Genomic DNA, 19,327 nt, shown 5'->3' on the forward strand with positions numbered 1-19,327 from the left:
ATAAATTGGTTAGTCTCTAAGGTGCCACAAGGACTCCTTTTCTTTTTGCGAATACAGACTAACACGGCTGTTACTCTGAAACCTTTCTCCAAGCTTCTTTGTCAGCTTTGTCCGGCGGGGGACCTGCTACTAAACGAGTCTCAGGGCAGGTCTTTAGCTCTGGGGGTCCTGACTTTGGCTGCCCTACAAGGGGCCAGTTCTCCGTTCCTCTTTCTTTGCTGGTTTCTTAGAAACTCTGGCGATTTATTAAACCTCGCAGAGGTCACGAGCTGTGGGTTCACTCTTCGGGTAAAGATACAACCGGAGCAAGGTACAACCGGCCCCCGCCGGCGGAGCGTCTTCCCCGCTCCCTTCCTTCCTTCTTCCTTGGCGGGGCTCCCGCTCCCGCTCCCCGGCAGGCTGGAGTTTCGGTTTCTTGCAAAAGGCGCGCTGTGAATGAAACGGAGACTCTTCCGGGAATTGGCAATAGCCGCAGGAGGCCAGCAGGGGGCGGCCGGGCTGAGCCACGGAGGAGCGACACGCCTGCACGAGCCGCCGGCACCGGCAGCTGCGAGGAAGCAGAGGTCAGGGAGGGGATTTTGCAGCTTGCAAGCAGCTTGCAGCGCCAGGGCAGAGGTCGGTGCCTGGCGAGCAGGCGAGGGGAAAGCAGGCCCCTCCCCACCACGCAGTGGGGCTGGCGGGTCCCCGGGCTAGCCGCGGGGTGCAGAGAACCTGCTCTGCTTTGGAAGGTGGTGAGGGGGTGGATCTCTCTGGGTGGGAGCCTGTGTGGTCCCCATTTTCCTACCAGCTCCAGTTTCTGGGGACGAGACCCTGGGCGAGCGTCTCTGGGCAGCCGATTACACGCTGGTCAGCTTGCAGCTGGCCCGCGGGCAGTGGATTAGATTTGATGGTACCAGTGAGTGAGGAAGGGCTCAGTGAAACCCCCCGGCAACCCGCTCCTGCCCTCACCGGCAGCCGCCCCCGGCGTGGCTCAGCGCCCGGGCCGGTGCGCAGCTGGTGCCTCTGCCAGGCGCATTACAGCAGAGAGCCCGGAGGCTGGGGAATCCCTGGGCGAGCGGTGAGTCAGGGGTGGGCAGGGGTCCGGTGCCGGAGCCAGCGCCGGGGCTGGGAAAATCCGTGCCGTGGGGAAAAGCCCGGCGAGAAGGCACCTGACTTTCCGCGCTCCCCCCGCTTTCCAGAGGGTTGTTTACTCTCGTCCTAGCTGCCGAAACGGGGCAGGCTGTTTTACAGCCAGGCTCACAGCTGGGGGGGAGCCTTCGCTGTCCAACAGCCCCAGCTGTGTCCGGCCAGGGGCGCTGACAGCCCCGGGGAGAGGGGTTTGCTGCATGGCTGCAGCCAGGCTGTTCCAGCGCCCTGCTCTGCCTGTGCAAATAATGCTGCTCTGACTTGCACACGCACCGCCTGAAAAGGGCTGAGCCAGCCTTCTTCATATGAATTAGCCCCTCTGCTCAGGTTTCAGAGTAGCAGCCGTGTTAGTCTGTATTTGCAAAAAGAAAAGGAGGACTTGTGGCACCTTAGAGACTAACCAGTTTATTCGAGAATAAGCTTTCATGAGCTACAGCCTGTAGCTCAGGAAAGCTTATGCTCAAATAAATTGGCTAGTCTCTAAGGTGCCACAAGTACTCCTTTCCCCTCTGCTCAGTTGTCTGTCTATGGTGCTGATGCATCTGCAGTGTCTACCTGTAACAGTTAGGCGTTCTCATTGTAGGGTCGCAGAGAGCTTCACCAACAATAATTAAGCCTCACAACATCCCTGCGAGGTAGCTACCGAGAGGGGCAGTGAGGCACAGAGGATCTGCTCTGTTTATATTCTGATACTGCAGCCCTCTGTAAAGGTTTTGTGAGTCATGATCCAGATCACTCCCAGCCTCCCGCTCGAACCAGGAGAGGCTCCCTTGCAGTCTGGATGAGCAGGCGGTGTGAAATGAGTCAGGGTGAAATGCAGGCTCAACCTATGAAAATAACCTGGTTAGTGGTGGAATTCATTCGTAGAACAGGGGTGGTTTTATTTACAGGGCTGTAAAGGGTTCTGCTTCAAAAGGTATTTACAGCATGTATCAATATTATTAATAAACAGAGAATCATAGAATCATAGAATATCAGGGTTGGAAGGGACCCCAGAAGGTCATCTAGTCCAACCCCCTGCTCAAAGCAGGACCAGTTCCCAGTTAAATCATCCCAGCCAGGGCTTTGTCAAGCCTGACCTTAAAAACCTCTAAGGAAGGAGATTCTACCACCTCCCTAGGTAACGCATTCCAGTGTTTCACCACCCTCTTAGTGAAAAAGTTTTTCCTAATATCCAATCTAAACCTCCCCCACTGCAACTTGAGACCATTACTCCTCGTTCTGTCATCTGCTACCATTGAGAACAGTCTAGAGCCATCCTCTTTGGAACCCCCTTTCAGGTAGTTGAAAGCAGCTATCAAATCCCCCCTCATTCTTCTCTTCTGCAGGCTAAACAATCCCAGCTCCCTCAGCGTCTCTTCATAACTCATGTGTTCCAGTCCCCTAATCATTTTTGTTGCCCTTCGCTGGACTCTCTCCAATTTATCCACATCCTTCTTGAAGTGTGGGGCCCAAAACTGGACACAGTACTCCAGATGAGGCCTCACCAATGTCGAATAGAGGGGAACGATCACGTCCCTCGATCTGCTCGCTATGCCCCTACTTATACATCCCAAAATGCCATTGGCCTTCTTGGCAACAAGGGCACACTGCTGACTCATATCCAGCTTCTCGTCCACTGTCACCCCTAGGTCCTTTTCCGCAGAACTGCTGCCTAGCCAAGAGGTTCCTTTTAAATGACACTTCGCTTTACAAACATAAATAAGAGAGGGTCCTTGTGCCAAGCAGTTAAAGCTTAAATAGCACACAAATACTTGGGTACCCATTTTGCATGTGCAAAGGTGAGGTGTACAACCACATTGTCTCTCTGTGCAAATGTTAATTACAAAATTAGACAATTAAAAAAATTAACCCCATGTGAGTTACCTACCTGCTATCCTGCAGCCCTATACACTCATCCTTAGATTCTCTAGTCACTGTGATGCTTTTGTCTCTTGAGCGTTCCCCGGGATGTACCTGTTCACTCAGAGACACCTCCTGGTCAGATTGAGACTAGCTGTGCTCATTGGCCACTGTAAAATGACACCCCTCTACCCCTCATGTATAGGCTAGTGCAGGATCATTCACGTAACCACAATATCCACAGTAGATGTCCCAGAGCTATAATCTCTATCAAACAGTTCCACAGTATCTGCGACCAACATAATTAAACTTCTTTCTGCTAAATATTAGCTGGCCTCTAAATGATGCCTGCCCCATTGCAGCTGAACTGTATTTGAGGTTATTTCTAAGCCCCCTGCCTCTGAACTAATTCTGCATTGGCAGGGAGATGACCTAATACATCTTTCCCATCTCTGATTTCTATAATTTAATAGTGCTCTGCAGCTATTCTGTCTTGGGCTGTGGATTTACTAAATCTCATTAGCGAGGCATCTTCAGGCTGAGTCAGTGCTTAGCTAGAAGACCTTGGGGGGGAAAAGCCCAGGTGTTCAAGAAGAGGAGCTGGAGTTTCAGTAGTTAATACTGTTCTCTCTGAATGCTGTTCTCCCTGGGATACTGTTGAACCAATGCCCTAGCTGGGTTCCCAAGCTCCCGGTGAACATTTCTGAAGTAGATTTAAAACGTGCCTTACTCATTTGGGATTGCGAAAGATGGGACTTTCGGCTCATGTCAGAGTATTGTTGGTGCCAGGGCCCTGGCCGGATTCCAGCTTTGGGCCTATGCTGCATGTCAGTAGCCCAAGGTATTTTTCAGTACTTGTGGTGCTTTACAAACACGGCAGGAATCACTTCGTGGATTCCTATGGCCTGTGCCAGGCAGGGTGCTCAGACTAGATCAGAGGTCTCCAACCTTTTTACGCCCAAGATCACTTTTTGAATTTAAGGGTAACTCAGGATCTACCCCACCTCTTCCCTGAGGCCCTGCCCCTTCCCCAAAGCCCTGTCCCACCCACTCCATCCCCCCCTCCCTCCATCACTCGCTCTCCCCCACCCTCACTCACTTTCACCGGGCAGGGGGTTGGGGTTGGGGTTCGGAATGGGGTAAGGGCAGCACTTACCTCCAGTGGCTCCCAGTTGGCGGCAGGCGCAGTGAGGCTAAGGCAGGGTCCCTGCCTACCCCGGCCCCACACTGCTACCAGAAGGGGCCAACGCACCCCTGAGGCCCCTGGGGTGGGGAGGGCAGGGGGCACATGGCTCCGTGCACTGCCCCTCTCTGCAAGCACCGCCCCCACAGCTCTCCCAGCCAATGGGAGCTGCGGGGGCGGTGCTTGCAGGCAGGAGCATTGCGCAGGGGGAGACTCCTGCCCCCCGTCCCTGGGGCTGCAGGGCTGCAGTGGCTGCTTCCAGGAGCAGTGTGGGGCCAGGGTAGGCAGGGAGTCTGCCTTAGTGGCAACCACACTGTGCGGCCACTGGAGATCGTGATCAACTTGGAGATCCTCTAGGATCGACCAGTCGATCGCGGTCGACTGGTTGGTGACCACTGGACTAGATGATCACAGTGGACTCTACTGGCCTGAAAATCCATGGGCCTGATTCTCAATAATGCTGAGGCTCCCTGAACCATTCTGGTAGTGTAAAAACAAGGCACCTTGTCTCAGCAGTGTCAAGAACCCTCAGTGTAACAGCATGGGCCCAATAGCCTATGAATTAAAGCTGAGGGTTTGGTCCTATTTGTGACCTGAGATGCTATAGTTGGGCCTTTTATTTTCCTTTCACGACTCTTCCCTTCCCAGCGTCTACCAACTGCAAAGCCTCAAGATCCTGTGAGGCCCATTGGGTAGCTTTGGCCACACATCTCCCAGAGATGTACAGAAGAGGAAGGAGGTTCAGGGCATGGATTGTGATTGCGGCTGAGGTGCATAAGAGGCGCATAAGAGGCTCCTCCTCCTCTCGCTCCCTGTGGCTCCTGCTGCTTTCTGCTATTCCCTCTCACCTTTTCTCCTGCCTGCCTGTTCTGTCTCTTGTGCCCTCCTTCCCCCAGCAAAGCACTCCACCATCTCTGTGCATCTCGAGCAGAGAGAATACATATGCCCCAGCAGCAGACACAATTTTCTGCACTCTGGGTCCTAGTGGCCCCCCCTCCCAGTCTGGCACCTGAGGTGGCCGCCTCCCTTCTCCTCATGGCAAGGCCAGCCCATTGTCGAGCTGACACATGTTTTTTGTTAGAAACAATTTTTCGTTGGAAAATCCTGTTTCAGTTAAACTAAATATTTTGGCAAAATTGTAGCTAGTTGACACAAATTCCCACAAAAACAAAATTTCCCCAAACTAAAAATGACGGGCAGCTGCTGCTTAGTACAGATGGAAACATTTTATCTTACTCTCTCTAGATCAAAGTGTGTCCTGTTTGTGTTGTTATATGAGACAGTTTGATGGAGTCCAAAAAAATCTGCCATTGATTTCCTCTATGATTTTGGGCAAGTCACTTTTCCTCTCTGTGCTATGGTTTCTCCATCTGTAAGGTGGGAATGCTAGTGCTGGCCAACCTCACAGGAGTGTTGTGAACCTTACTTAATTGTTGGAAGGCCCCTAAGAGCCTCGTATGAGAGAGTGTTTTAGAAATACCAAGTTTTATTATAATTGAAGTTTGTCTTGGATGGCCGTGGACTCCTCAAGAGAAGACCCTGAGACTACAACTACACCTAATTATGAGCTGCACCCTGTGTGTAACGGCACAGATTGCTGCATAACTCTGGATATTTCAGGATTGCCTAATTGCGTTCTGGAATCTAATCCTTAAATTTAAGCCTCTTGCCCTTCTGATTGCGAAGACAAACTTTGCAATGTGAGCTGAGGATATGTCTACACATAAACTACTACAGCGGCACAATTGCACCCTGTGTCACTGGAGCACTTCAGTGAAGACACCACCTATGCCGTGCAGGGGGTTCTCCCATTGGCCTAGGTAATCTATCTCTCCAAAAGGTAGTAGCTTAGGTTGGCAGAGCTGACTGGACTCTGGGTATGGATCCCGCCGCCGGAGGCGAGAAGCCCCCAGCGGCTGCCCCCCTGCTCCCGGCTGGGAGGGGAAAGATGAGAAGCCCTGGGGGGAAGCTGGACTTCCGGATGGGAGCTGCATAGAGCTGAGAGCCCTGGCTCTCAGTCCCCCACACTGCCCCTCTTGAGTGGGTGGATGCACACCACCAACGGAAGGAGGGTAGTGTGGACACCAGCCACCACAGTAATTAATGGTGTGGCTGTAAGTCGAACTAACGTAGGTCGAGTTATCGTTGTACAGGAACTCCTCATTTAAAGTTGTCCCGGTTAACGTTGTTTCGTTGTTACATTGCTGATCAATTAGGGAACATGCTCATTTAAAGTTGTGCAATGCTCCCTTATAATGTCGTTTGGCAGCCCCTTGCTTTGTCCACTGCTTGCAGGAAGAGCAGCCCGTTGGAGCAAGCTGGTGGGAGCTTGGAACCAGGGTGGACCAACAGCCCCCACATCAGCTCCCTGCTCCCCTAAATTCTCTGTGTAGCAGCCACCCAGCAGGCTACCAATTGCTGGCAGTTCAGCTGTCCCTCCCCCCACTGCTGTGTGCTGCTCCTGCCCTCTGCCTTGGAGCTGCTCCTGGGAGCTTCCTGCTTGCTGTGCGTGGGGAGGGGGGGAAGAGGGGGGCTAATGTCAGGGTGTCCCCCTCCCCCCTGCCCCTGCACCATGCTTACCCCATTTCCATGGGTGGGGGCGGGGGGGGTACACGACAGGGCTCAGGACAGAATGAGCTTCCTGGCAGCAGCTTCTGTCTCAACTTTCTGATCTACTTAAAAAGGCAGTGTACTTAGAGTGGGGTCAGCATACTTAAAAGGGCAATGCACATCTCTCTCTCTCTCTCTCTCTCTCCCACACACAGGGTGTGTGTCTCTGTCTGCCATGCTGTCTCCCCTCCCTCCATTTGTGCTGCCTTGTAGAGTGTGAGGCTACATTAACAACAGTGGGTTAACCCTAGAGGGCTCAGCTGGTTGCTAGTTCATCCTGTAGCAGTAAGGAGCTAAAAACAGTTGGGGGCAGATCAGCCAGGTTGTAACCGCTGCAGAGAGAGGTACTCTCTTCTGGGGAGGCTGGCATATACTAGTTCAAACTAGATGCTGCAGAGACCAACAGACAAAGAAAAGATGTTTGGATAAATAGCCTGAATTTAAAGGGAGTCAGGGGGCTTCTTTTTGATCCAGCAAACCCACAGGACCTTCTATCCAAGAGGGGCCCCAATCCTTGCACTAGGGTTGGAAGGACTTGACCTTCTAGGGCCCTATCAGATGAATGCAGGGGTCGCCAACCTTTCAGAAGTGGTGTGTTGAGTCTTCATTTATGCACTTTAATTTAAGGTTTCGCACGCCAGTAATACATTTTAACATTTTTTTAGGAAGGTCTCTCTCTATAAGTCTATATATTATATCACTAAACTATTGTCGTATGTAAACAAGGTTTTCAAAATGTTTAAGAAGCTTCATTTAAAATTAAATTAAAATGTTGATCTTACGCCGCGGGCCCGCCCAGCCCTCTGCCGGCCTGGGGTTCCGTTCACTTAGGCTGGCAGCAGGCTGAGCCGGGCCTGTGGCAGGGACCCCAGCTGGCAAGGGGCCGGCAGCCAGAACCCCAGACTGCCAGTCTGGGGTTCCATCCGCTGGCTCCTGCCAGCCACGGTCCTGGCTGCTGGCCCCGCTCAGCCCGCTGCTGGTCTGGAATCCCAGCCCTGCCCACATAGAGTGGATACCTACCTTCTCCCTGGTTCTAGCCCATTCTCTTCCTGTCTCTCTGCGCTGAGCTGAGGATGGGAGTGCACTGAGCACGGGAGTGCACTGAGCACAGGGCTGGGGGTGAAGGAGCAGGCTGGGGGTTAGGGTGCAGGGTCTGACCAGGAGCTAGAATGAGGGAGGGGGCTCAGGGTTGGGGCAGGAGGTTTGGGTATGGAGTTATTCTCTGGGCAGCTCCCATTTGGTGCGAGGGGTGCAGGTGGAAATGTGGGGGTCTGTGCAGGAGCTCCCGTTTGGTGCTCAGGGTGGGGGTGGGAATGTGGGGGGTGCAAGAGTCAGGGCATGAGGTGTTGGGGGTGCAGGAGTCAGGGCAGAGGGCTGCGGACATGTGAGGGGGGTGCGGGTGTCAGGGAATGGGGGTGCTGGGTATGTGTGGGGGGTGCTGGAGTCAGGGCTTGGGTTGGGGGGTGCAGGGGTCAGGGCAGAGGGCTGGGAGTGTGTGGGGGGGTGCAGGGGTCAGGGCAGGGGGCTGGGGGGGTGTGGGGGGGTGTAGGGGTCAGGGCAGAGGGCTCGGGGTGTGGGCTAGGGTCGTGGGGGCACTCCCATCCTCCTTCCCAGGGCGGTTCACGGCAGGGGGCTGGAGGAGATATGCCCTGATTCCACCCCCCTTCCCCAAGACCCCGTCCCCATGTCTTCTCCGCATCCTCCCTGGAGCAGCGAGCGCACTGCAGCTCCACTTCTCCCCCTCCCTCGCAAGGGCCATCAGCTGATGGGTGGCAGGGAGGGAGAGGAGGAGGGGCAGGAACAGCGCACGCTGGGGGAAGAGGCGGGGGAGGGGGGAGCTCGCCTGCCCTGCAGCAGCAGCCGGCAAGACCAAGCTTCTTCACCCTGCCCCGCTTGGGGGGGGGTGCGTGGAGAAGAGCGGGCCAGGGTGGGCCGGATTTTTAATGGCACGCTGCTGCCTGCCGGGGTCCCGGCCTGGGTTCAGCTGCGGTCTGAGCGGGGTGGGCGGCTGGGACCCAGCAGGCTGCAGCGTGCCATTAAAAATCGGCTTGCGTGCCGTCTTTGGCGCACGTGCCATAGATTGCCGACCCCTGGACTAATGGATGACATCCGGTAAGCAGGAACTTTTATTGATTTTACATGTTTTTTTTTCCGTAATGGTTTTACCTTAAAAATAAATGTGCTTGCTTGGAAGGAGCTGTGTGGTAACTGATAACTGCAGGCAATACACTGCTCAGAGCCCTTGGAAAGAAAGCAAAGCACAGGCACTGACCTGTTTAGGCAGTATGGCTTGCTGGGGATATCACACTATAGATTAGGGAGCTGTGCTGCCTTAAAACGCTGCTCAGAAGGGAGTGAGACACAAGTCTCCACCTAGAAGAGGTGAGAGCTGGGAGCTGGAATCCTAGAGTTTGTTCCTGCAAAGGAACACAGGTACAGCTGGCCTGAAGCTGTGACATTTGTCTTTAATTTAAAGGGTATCTCAATTCTTCTGGGACTTACCAGAGGTCAGCAGAGACAGTTGTTATGAGCTTTCCCTATTGAGAAAGAGTTATTCTGTATAATATAGCAGTGATCATTTACACTGTGCATTGTAGATTATCGTGTGAGGTGAGAGTCTAGGAAAAAAATTGGCCAGAATTCTGTTCTCTGTTAAATCCAGACCAATCTGAGAGCTCTTATAAGGTTGTATGAAGTTTTGCTTTTCAAAGATAAATGACCTGCCTTGTTTGATTTATGTGACTAATGTGGATGGATGGATTTCAATTAGAATCTGTGAATGCATAATACTAATTTCACCACAGCTCTTTTCCATTCAGGTATTTCATTCTGCATTCATTTATTGTTGCTCACTCCTGGTTTTCGTGAGTCTTGTAATATGGGAATGCTCTTGTTTAAGGCTATTTCTTTACATGCCAGCTATCACTGGAACGGGAGCACACTGAACCTGTTGATGCCTGAAGTGTTGCCTTTTACCTTAAGTACTTTTGTCTGTGTAGCTTATACCATGTTTTATGAGATGACTGGGTATTTGCATTTGTCTGACGTGTTAGTGCACACCTGTTTTCCCGTCAGTTACCTGACATTTTAAGCTGACCCATACAGCCTACTATAAATAAATATGTGGGAACAGGTTCACACCAAATAATCTAACCTAGTTCAAATATTAACGAGAATTGTGCTCTCTGCACACACTCAAAAGTTTCAATTAGAAACACTGATCTTGATAAAGGCGTCTATCTCTGAAACTGAAACATTGATACCTGTGCAGGGAGATAGCACACGGATGTTAATACAGCAATGTGGTGTTTTAGACAGTCCCAAGAGTGCAGGATGAGATTGCACTCAGTGGAACTTTCTCATCTGCAGTACACCAGAGAATTACTAGGTCACCCACTTCATCGCTTCTGTTGGCCAAGATCATTGCATGCACCAGGGGCTCCTGACGTCCCTCCGTTCCACCCCACCAGCCCTCAGTGTGCCATCCTCCCAAACTCTGTCTATTTCAGGGACTCCCTGCAACTTCCCCAGCCACCCTTTGCCAGGGGTATGCCCTCCCATTCCAAGGTCCCCCATTCTCCCCTTCATGGCAGGGGCTCTGTGTGTGCCCCCGTTCCCACCACTCTCCACCACCTGCGTTCCTTCTTCCCCATGTCAGGTTTCCCCTTTCCTTCCCCCAAGCCAGGGGCTCTGTCTATCCCCCCCCACCTGTCTTCCCTATTGCGGAGGGTCTGTGTGCACCCTCATTCCTCTCTTTCCTCTGTGCCCCCATTCTTTCCTTCCCTCCACACAAAGATCCCCCAATTTATCCCCCTGCCAAAGGTTCTGTGTGGCCCCCATCCTGCCTTGCCAGGGACTGAGTTCATGCCCTTTGAGCATCTCTTAGCCTAAATGTACTTTAGTGGGTTTCTTAGCCTGCATGATGTGGTCTTAAAGCCAAAGTGTAAGAAAAGATCTTTGCACTTCAGAGCAAGTACGATCAGGTGATTAGAACAGGACAGAAGAGGTCAGGAGATCTGAATTCTATTCCCAATTCGGCTCTAAAATCCCTGTGTAACATTCAGCTTTAATACCTCCATTTGTAGATGTGAGTCTTGCCAGCAGAGATGTTTGAAGCAATGATATTTTGTAATGTTCTGTGAGATCTCAAGAAGTAAGATGAAAATAGAATTATTATTACATGTAAAAAAAATTGCCTTAAGATAGAGTTAACCTACAGAGTTCCATTGCCCCTCGAGAAATTTACCTACACGTTCTGAGCCTGTTTTTTTAAATCTGTAGCATCTTTATGAGACAATAATACTAACCAGCCTGGATGTAACGGTGGGTAACATAACTCCTGCATGTAGCAAATTTTACCTGTGGAAAATAAAAGCAACCCTTTTTTTTTTTTTTAACCAGTTGTGAGATTGAGACTCAGAGGTTCAATTACTTGCTTTTTGGAGCACTATGGTAGTTGTTTAGACCAGGATTGTAACCTTTCCTTGACACTGATTTGCTGTATGATCTTGGGCAAGTGACTCAACCTTGAGTCACTTCTGATCCTCAGTTTTGCCAGCTGTGAAATGGGGACAATAATAATTAACTAAACTTTGTAAAGGATTAAGGCCAATCACTGGGACTAGAACATGGGGCCTCGTTGGTTTCTGCCCTGTCTTTAATTCAGTAGTTCACATGGCTTTTGTGGGATGGGAGAGAAGAGACCATTCCTCCTCACTGAAATTTTTGCAGGCCTCAACTTTGAAAATTCCCGCTATGCTTCCTGGTGAAACTGTCATGATTTCATAAGCACTTTGCATTTGTGTCATTATTCAACCCCCAATATTTTCAGTCTCCTGAAATTTCACTAATTCTACGTTTCAGAGGACACAAAATCATACAGAAAAATCTTGGGAAAAGTCTTGTGACTTTTGTCACCAGTTTTATCCATTCCTCCGTGAGACCTGAAGCAAAGAGCCAGTGTAATTAACAAGACATTTTGCCAGCAGAATCCTGTGTTGTTCCATTTTGACATCCTTTCTGAGGTAACTCTTGGAAATACTATCTGCTTTTCATAGTTGCAACAGCATTGTTACCTTCCCACCCATTGGTTTGTTGCTCTTTGGTTCAGTTTGGCTCCTCAGAAATGGCTTTGTGGTATTAAAATGAGGCTCTGCCTCGCTTCAATGTTTCCGTTTCAGCTTTCAGTGCTCCCCTGTTGTTTGTGCTGGCTTGTGTGTGCAACCAGAAATCTTTAATTTCACATTTCACAGCCTATTGCCATTCTCACAGCTGATACATATGGTACCTGAGGTACACTAGCATGGCCTTGCCTGTGAAACTGACAAAGTGGGACAGGGGGGAGGGTCTGGCTGATAAATAAAGCCATTAAATGCTGATGAGCACAGAGCCTGTGAGAGAATTCCCCCTGAATTGCAGAATGTCTCCTGTACTGAAAGATCATGCAGCTCTATTTAGGGTCATACCCTTCATATCTCTGAGATTCTGGGCCCTGCTGGACTCCTGCCTGGCACAACTTAGAGTGGCCCTTCTAAATTATATGCAGAGTAGTTGTAGCTGTGTCCATCCTACTCTCCCTTGAATGATGGTCCCTTAGAAGATGTGCTAATTACTTATGCTAAACAATCTGTCCCACCTTGTATTTAGCTGTGACGCTCGGAGTACCTTTCCCATACCTGAAGAAGAGCCCTGTGTAAGCTCTAGAGCTGGTTTCTCCCACCAACAAAAGTTGGTCCAATGAAAGATATTACCGCACCCATCTTGTCTCCCTTCTGAATTATGGCAGTATTGAATGGCTACCTATGGGCTTTCCTGATGGCCTACAGCTAAATGAGCTCTGGCTACGCCCTTTCCTTTACTGCCACACCTTCGACATGCACATGACAGGTGCTTTATTTAACTGTGGGTGACTGGTGCCTTCTCTATTCTTGTGGTAGCCAAAGTAATAAAATTCAACCACATTTTGAAATTATAACGACACTAGATTTTATAGCCAGATATACCGGTTAAGGCACATAGTTAGTATTGGTTACACAGCCCTTACTCATGTGGGGTGCTGAGCACTGACCCCTGTTGACTTCAGTGGGACTGAGAGCACCTAGCTGCTTGCAGGATAGGGCCCTTTCTGGGAACTCCTATTCTTTTAGGCTGTGTGAGGCACTGGCAAAGTTTCAGGCAAGTTAATGGTATGTTGGCTATAGTACAATGAGACAATGACGTGGAAGGAGGGCCCAGGTCAGAGTTGCCAGCCACGTACATCCAGGAAGAGCCATATGTCCTGTATTTGGAAACATGTAGAAGTCCAAGATTCTGGCTCTTAACGCGCTTTTAAAAAGCCAAGTAAGAAAAATGAGTTAAACATGACACAATGGCTGTGAATGCGCTAGCATTTTTCTTCACGTTTCCCGCCATTGCACCAACAGGTGCAGCCCACCAGGGACAGCTAATGCAGGCTGGCCACAACGTCACCTAAACCTGCTCAGCATTACGGTTGATCTACACTGAAAAGTTACATTGGCATCGCTATATCTCACAGGGATGTGAAAAATCCACACCCCTGAGAGATTAGTTAAATTGACCTACCCCTAGGGCGGACAGCGCTAGGTCAGTGGGAGAATTCTTCTGTCAACCTAGCTACTGCCTCTCAGGGAGGTGGATTATCTATGCTGCAGCTGTGCCGCTGTAGCATTTTAAGTGTAGACATAGCCCGTCAGCAGCCTGTCTGCATTAGCACTCCTACTATCGCTCGCTTGGTTGGAAATGCATCTGTAATACTGTGATTGTCTGAAATCTGAAGAAAGAAAAGGAGGACTTGTGGCACCTTAGAGACTAACCAATTTATTTGAGCATGAGCTTTCGTGAGCTACAGCTCACTTCATCAGATGTTTACTGATGAAGTGAGCTGTAGCTCACGAAAGCTCATGCTCAAATAAATTGGTTAGTCTCTAAGGTGCCACAAGTCCTCCTTTTCTTTTTGCGAATACAGACTAACACGGCTGTTCCTCTGAAACCTGAAATCTGAAGAAAATTCTAGACTGCTGGGTTAAATTAATGCTTGGTGCAACTCCACTGAAGTCAATCAGCTACACCTGGGGGGAAGTTTAACCATGGTATCTAGTTTAACTTGATCTTTTAAGGTGGATTATAGGCAGGCTGCGTGTGCCACGCCCCTGGTGGCTGACTGAGTTACACCTGTCAGTGCACACAGTGCTGTGTTGTATATTTACAAAATGGACACTGACTTTTTTAAAACTGAAAATCCACTAAAACTAACTAACTTTAGGATAACTGGATTTCATGGATTTTTCACAAACACAAAAAAAAGTTTCTCCATGCATGAAAAGGGGGATTTTGTTTTTAACCCAAGAAAACACATTGTGCAGTTGTTCTGATGCCGGAAATCTTCTTAATTTTTATATGCAGTGTTGTTGTAGGTGTGCTTGTCCCAGGGTATTACAGAGACAAGGTGGTTGAGGTAATATCTTTTATTGGCCCAACTTCTGTTGGTGAGAGAGACCAGCTTTCGACCTTTCGGGTCTATGTAAGCTCAAAAGCTTCTATCTCTCACCAACAGAAGCTGGTCTAATAAAATGTATTACCTCACCCACCTTGTCCTTCTCAATTTCTAGTCTAATGCTGCCATCTGCTGTCTGAAAGTTGTACTCTCATTGGGCTTGAATGATTATCCTCTGCTGTAGTTATGTTTCAGAGTAGCAGCCGTGTTAGTCTGTATGCACAAAAAGAAAAGGAGGACTTGTGGCACCTTAGAGACTAACCAATTTATTTGAGCATAAGCTTTCGTGAACTACAGCTCACTTCATCGGATGCATTCACTGTACAATAAATTTGTTAGTCTCTAAGGTGCCACAAGTCCTCCTTTTTCTTTTTTTGTAGTTATGTATTCCTCCATAGTTACCCTTAGGAACATAAGAGGGTGTTCCAGAACTCAGCAATTCAAAGACTGGATTTAGGTGCATGAAGTGATAGGTTACCATTATACATAGCAAACCAGTCATCATGAATAATTTAGCTGATTAATTTTGCCTCTTTCTCTCACACATATTGTCCTCAAACAGAGAAGTGAAATGTTGAGGAAGAATGGTTTAATGGTTAGCCTGGGACTTGGGAGAACTGGGGAAATCAATCCCCTGCTCTACTGACTATCTGTGTGACCTTGAATAACTTACTTGGTCTCTCTGTGCCTCAGTTCCCCATCAGTAAAAGGAGGGTACTAGCACTTCCCTACTTCATATGGATGTTATGAAAAGAAATACATTAAAGATTCTGAGGTGCCAAGATACAGTGATGGGTATGAGAAAGAGATTTTGCTTCTACTGTATAAAGAGACAACAGGTTTGTTTTAATTTTTTTTTTACAGTTTTACTTTCTTACCTAAAAATTAAGAATGTCAAGACCAGTCTTCCTAGGTTTTGTAGGAAGACTTCTTGACATTGGGGAAAACTCAGAGCATGTGTATTGTGAGCCTGGCATCTTTACTGAAGGGATGAGGAATCTTTAACAAAGACAATATTTGTCCAAACTGTGTATTTTTCATTGTAGTTAAATAAGTGCTAACAAGAACACCCAGATAGGAATAGTTTTAAACCATCTAATTAAAAATCTCTTCCTCTTTCAATTGCACAACTTCAGTCTCTTGTGATCTCATAATTTCAGTAGTTTTCTAGTCATCTTAGAGTCTTCTAAGATCTGAAATCCTTTTTTCTCATAAAAACAAGAGGAACCCTTTTCCCCTACTATCCTCATCACCTTTCTTTTTTTAATAAGCAACCTTCCAGGCTGCTTGTATACATTGTAGAGACAAAAAGAGAGCACAGACCCATTTTTCCCTCTTCGCTGCTCACATTTTAAATTCACTTTTCATGAGCATTTGTGCCAGCAAGTCCTATTTGTAGAAAGGGAACACAAACAGGACATGAAGACAGTGAAGGCAAATTCATTAGCGCCACCAAATTAATATTCCTGGGGAACTCTTTTTTTTCACTCACCAGCTGAAGTCAGAGCTGCAGTAAGTAATGGAAGAGGGTCAGGTTCCAGGAGTTGCCCCTCTCTGTTGTGAGCTGTATTTGAGTCTGTAGTACAGGTTACGAGCACAGGTTTTATACACATAAATACATAGGTATACAGACTGCGGTTATAAATCCATCTCACAATGACTGTCAAGTTCAGAATGCTACAAGCTTCCATAAAAGACCTTACTCAGCATATTTTTATACCCAATAACCTTATCTACAAAAGGTTGATTCAATTGCTTACTCTTTGGGGTTCAGACCCCCTATTCTCCCACTGAGGTGTCTGGACCCTGATTGTCACACCACAGTTGGTTCAACACCTGGAGCTCAGGAGTGCAACCTAGTGGTGAGGTTGCTACTGGATAAATATAGACTGATCCGCACGTAAGACTGGCCTCTGTGCAAACTCAGGAAAGATCTCTTTCCTACAACTCTGCCTGCTGCATGGCCAATGTAGTAAGCTCTATCAATGACAGGTAGTTTTTAAAACAAAGCTTTAATTGCCATCATATCTGATTTCCCTGTGACCCCATAGTAGCAACTCTCTGCCATTCCCCATGTGTTTATACCAGACTTATTGCTGTTGTATTTGAGTGCCTGACCTGTTTTAAAGTTAAAATCTGCCTCTGTTTCTCACCTTTTCTCCCACTGATTGCACGTTGGGTGTGTCAATTATAGCACTGGCGCTTTTAGTAGTAGAATATCCTGGCCTACACAGACAATCTGGTCCTGATTGCAGACAACCCTGAGAGTCTCCAACAAATGCTTGAAATCACCAGCCAGGCTGCCAACTGGATGAGACTCCACTTCAATGCCAGGAAGTGCGCATCCCTGCATATTGATGGCCGTGGAAGGGACTCGGTTCAGGCGACGCCGTTTCGGATCCAGGGCGAACCCATGACCTTCCTCGAGGATGGGCAAGCGTACCACCATCTTGGCACGCCCACGGGTTTCTGCATCCAGCAGACACCTGGGGATGCCATCACGGGGATCCTATGAGATGTGGCCAGGATTAACTCCTCCCTACTGGCACCATGGCAGAAGATCAACACCTTCCTGATTCCCCATATTTTATTCGTCCTGAGGGGGGTCTGCCATGGTGAAGGTAGCTCTTAACGAGGCAGACAACACCATCAGGCAGCTGGTGAAGAAGTGGATGTTTCTTCCCCAGAGGGTCAGCAACGAATTGGTGTACATCTTGGCGGCGCCATTGTCCCTCGAATGGGTGATCTGTGTGACGTTGTGGCAATCACTCACGGCCTCTGACGTGCCCGGACTCCATGGTGAGGAACATCGCGGAAAGTGCTATGCAGAAAGCCATCAAGAAACGAATCGCAAGGACCCCTCCAATGAAGATGTCGCCATCTACCTGAGTGGCTCCCTGGAAGGAGAATTTGGAAGAGAGGGGGAGACTGCTTCGCTCTGGACTCGTGCCCGGAACGCTACGCGATGACTGGAGAAGTGCATCGGCTGCCGTTGGATGTGGTGTGTGAGGAATGCCAAGAGATGGGAGTCCTGGTGTCACAGATGAAGAATATGGATCGTACTATCATCACTCTGAGAGCTAGAACTATGCTGGAGAGGACCCTGAAGGATGCCATCTGCTGCCAACACGTGGAAAACCTGAAACAGAAGCCAGACCAGGGCAAGGTGTTCGAAGTGACATGCAAGTGGGACGCCAACAACCACTTCCTCCCCGGGGGCAACTTCTCCTGAATTGCCAACTAGAGGTTCATCCACAGGGCCCAGCTCAACTGCGTCCCACTGAACAGAGCCGTCCGCCACAGGAATTGGGACAAGTGATACAGGAAGTGTGGCTATGCCAATGAGATGCTACCCCGTGTCCTGTGTAGCTGCAAGCCCCATTCCAGAGCCTGGCAGCTGCGCCACAATGCCATCCAAGATTGCCTGGCCAGGGCCATCCACCGCTCGTGGAAAAGGTTGCCGTGAACTCTGCCATCCCTGGAACTGACAGCCCAACCAGACATCATCATCATCAACGAGGACTGAAAGAAGATCATCATGGTGGACGTCACAGTTCCCTTTGAAAACAGGACCCTGGCCTTCCACGATGCCTGATCTCGAAAGCTGGAGAAATACGCCCATCTAGCCGACACTTTGAGAGCTAAGGGTTACCAGGTCCAGACACACGCGCTGATCATCAGAGCCCTGGGCGCATGGGACCCCAGTAACAAGTGAGTGTTGAGAGAATGTAGAATTGGTCGATGCTACGCAACTCATGGTGTAGGACGCCATCAGGTGGTTGAGGGACATCTACATAGAACACGTCAGCAATACGGGGAGGGATGAGCTGGAGTGCCGATGAGAAGTGCAGTCGGGAAAGTAACTGAAATACTTTCTCCATGGATTGTATTTTCTAAATGGACAACTGTGACATTCCCCTATGGTTTATCTGGACCAGTGATCTGCTCGGCCTTTCCAGTCCTTGACTCTGGGAGCCAGCCTTACCCAGCTCTGCTGTGAGAACCCCCACTCCTGGGCTGTTCATGCACAGCCTCTGGCATGTAAGCTGCTCCCAGGTACTTGTGAGCGAATGACACTAGCAAATATCTCTGGTCCCAGACACAACCCTAGGAACCTCCATCTTGCAGTGTCCAGTTATGCCCTCTGGAAGCTGCAAGCTTATATGAGTTCATCAATTTAACAAAGCAATTAATATGTACCAGGGTTGTTATCCCAAGGGGAGCCTCTGACACACTTCAAACCAAACACACTGCTTCAGGTAGAATAAACAAATTTATTAACTATAAAGGTATATTTTAAGAGATTATAAGTCAAAGCATAACAAGTCAGATTTGGTCAGATAAAATAAAAGCAAAACACATTCTAAGTTGATCTTAACACTCTCAATGTCCTTACAAACTTAGATGCTTCTCACCACAGGCTGGCTGGTTACTTTTCAGTCAGGCTCTCCCCTTTGATCAGCATTTCAGTCACTTGGTGGTGGTGGTGTCTGTAAATGGAGGTGGAAGAGAGAGAGCATGGCAAAATGGCTTTGCTCCCATCCCCACTTTTGAGTCAGGTAGGCATTACCTCATCGCAGTTCCAAACTGCCCAAAGGAAGGAGGTGACTCCCTCAAGGGTCTAACAGATTCTTTTGTTGCTGCCTAAGCCAACATCCATTGTTCCTGTGAGGCTGGACTGGTTTTGTCCCATCCATGCCCTGACGAGGTGTGAACTGCCTCTCTGCTCTTGGAGAGTTTTTGCATGGGCTTGCTTTAAGTCATGAGGATACATTTTCAACCTCATAACTATATACATGAAATTATAACCTATAACCTTACTATAACATTACTGTAACAATGACTATAACAACCATGCTCAGTGCATTATGAGCCTTCCGAAGATACCCAACATGATAAACTTTGCACTGGATACCACACAATCATTTTATAAAGATGAACATGGGGGTGCTGGGTGTTCCCCTGAGGTACAGAGTGTTCACAACAACCTACCCTAAATTCTCAATTACTGAGGGACAATCTTCACTCATTACTATATTTGCTTTCCACATCCA

General features: G+C 48.9%; 1 long non-coding RNA gene across 1 annotated transcript; it reads left to right on the forward strand.

The window, feature by feature from the left end:
* The first annotated feature begins 384 nt into the window (after window positions 1–384).
* On the forward strand, window positions 385–17,985 carry LOC140915642 (uncharacterized). The gene is made up of 3 exons (XR_012160228.1): window positions 385–1,057; window positions 11,624–11,784; window positions 16,468–17,985. It is a non-coding gene; the product is annotated as an uncharacterized LOC140915642 (long non-coding RNA).
* The last annotated feature ends 1,342 nt before the right edge of the window (window positions 17,986–19,327 follow it).

Source organism: Lepidochelys kempii, chromosome 8 (assembly GCF_965140285.1).
Source record: "Lepidochelys kempii isolate rLepKem1 chromosome 8, rLepKem1.hap1, whole genome shotgun sequence".
Taxonomy (NCBI): domain Eukaryota; kingdom Metazoa; phylum Chordata; order Testudines; family Cheloniidae; genus Lepidochelys; species Lepidochelys kempii.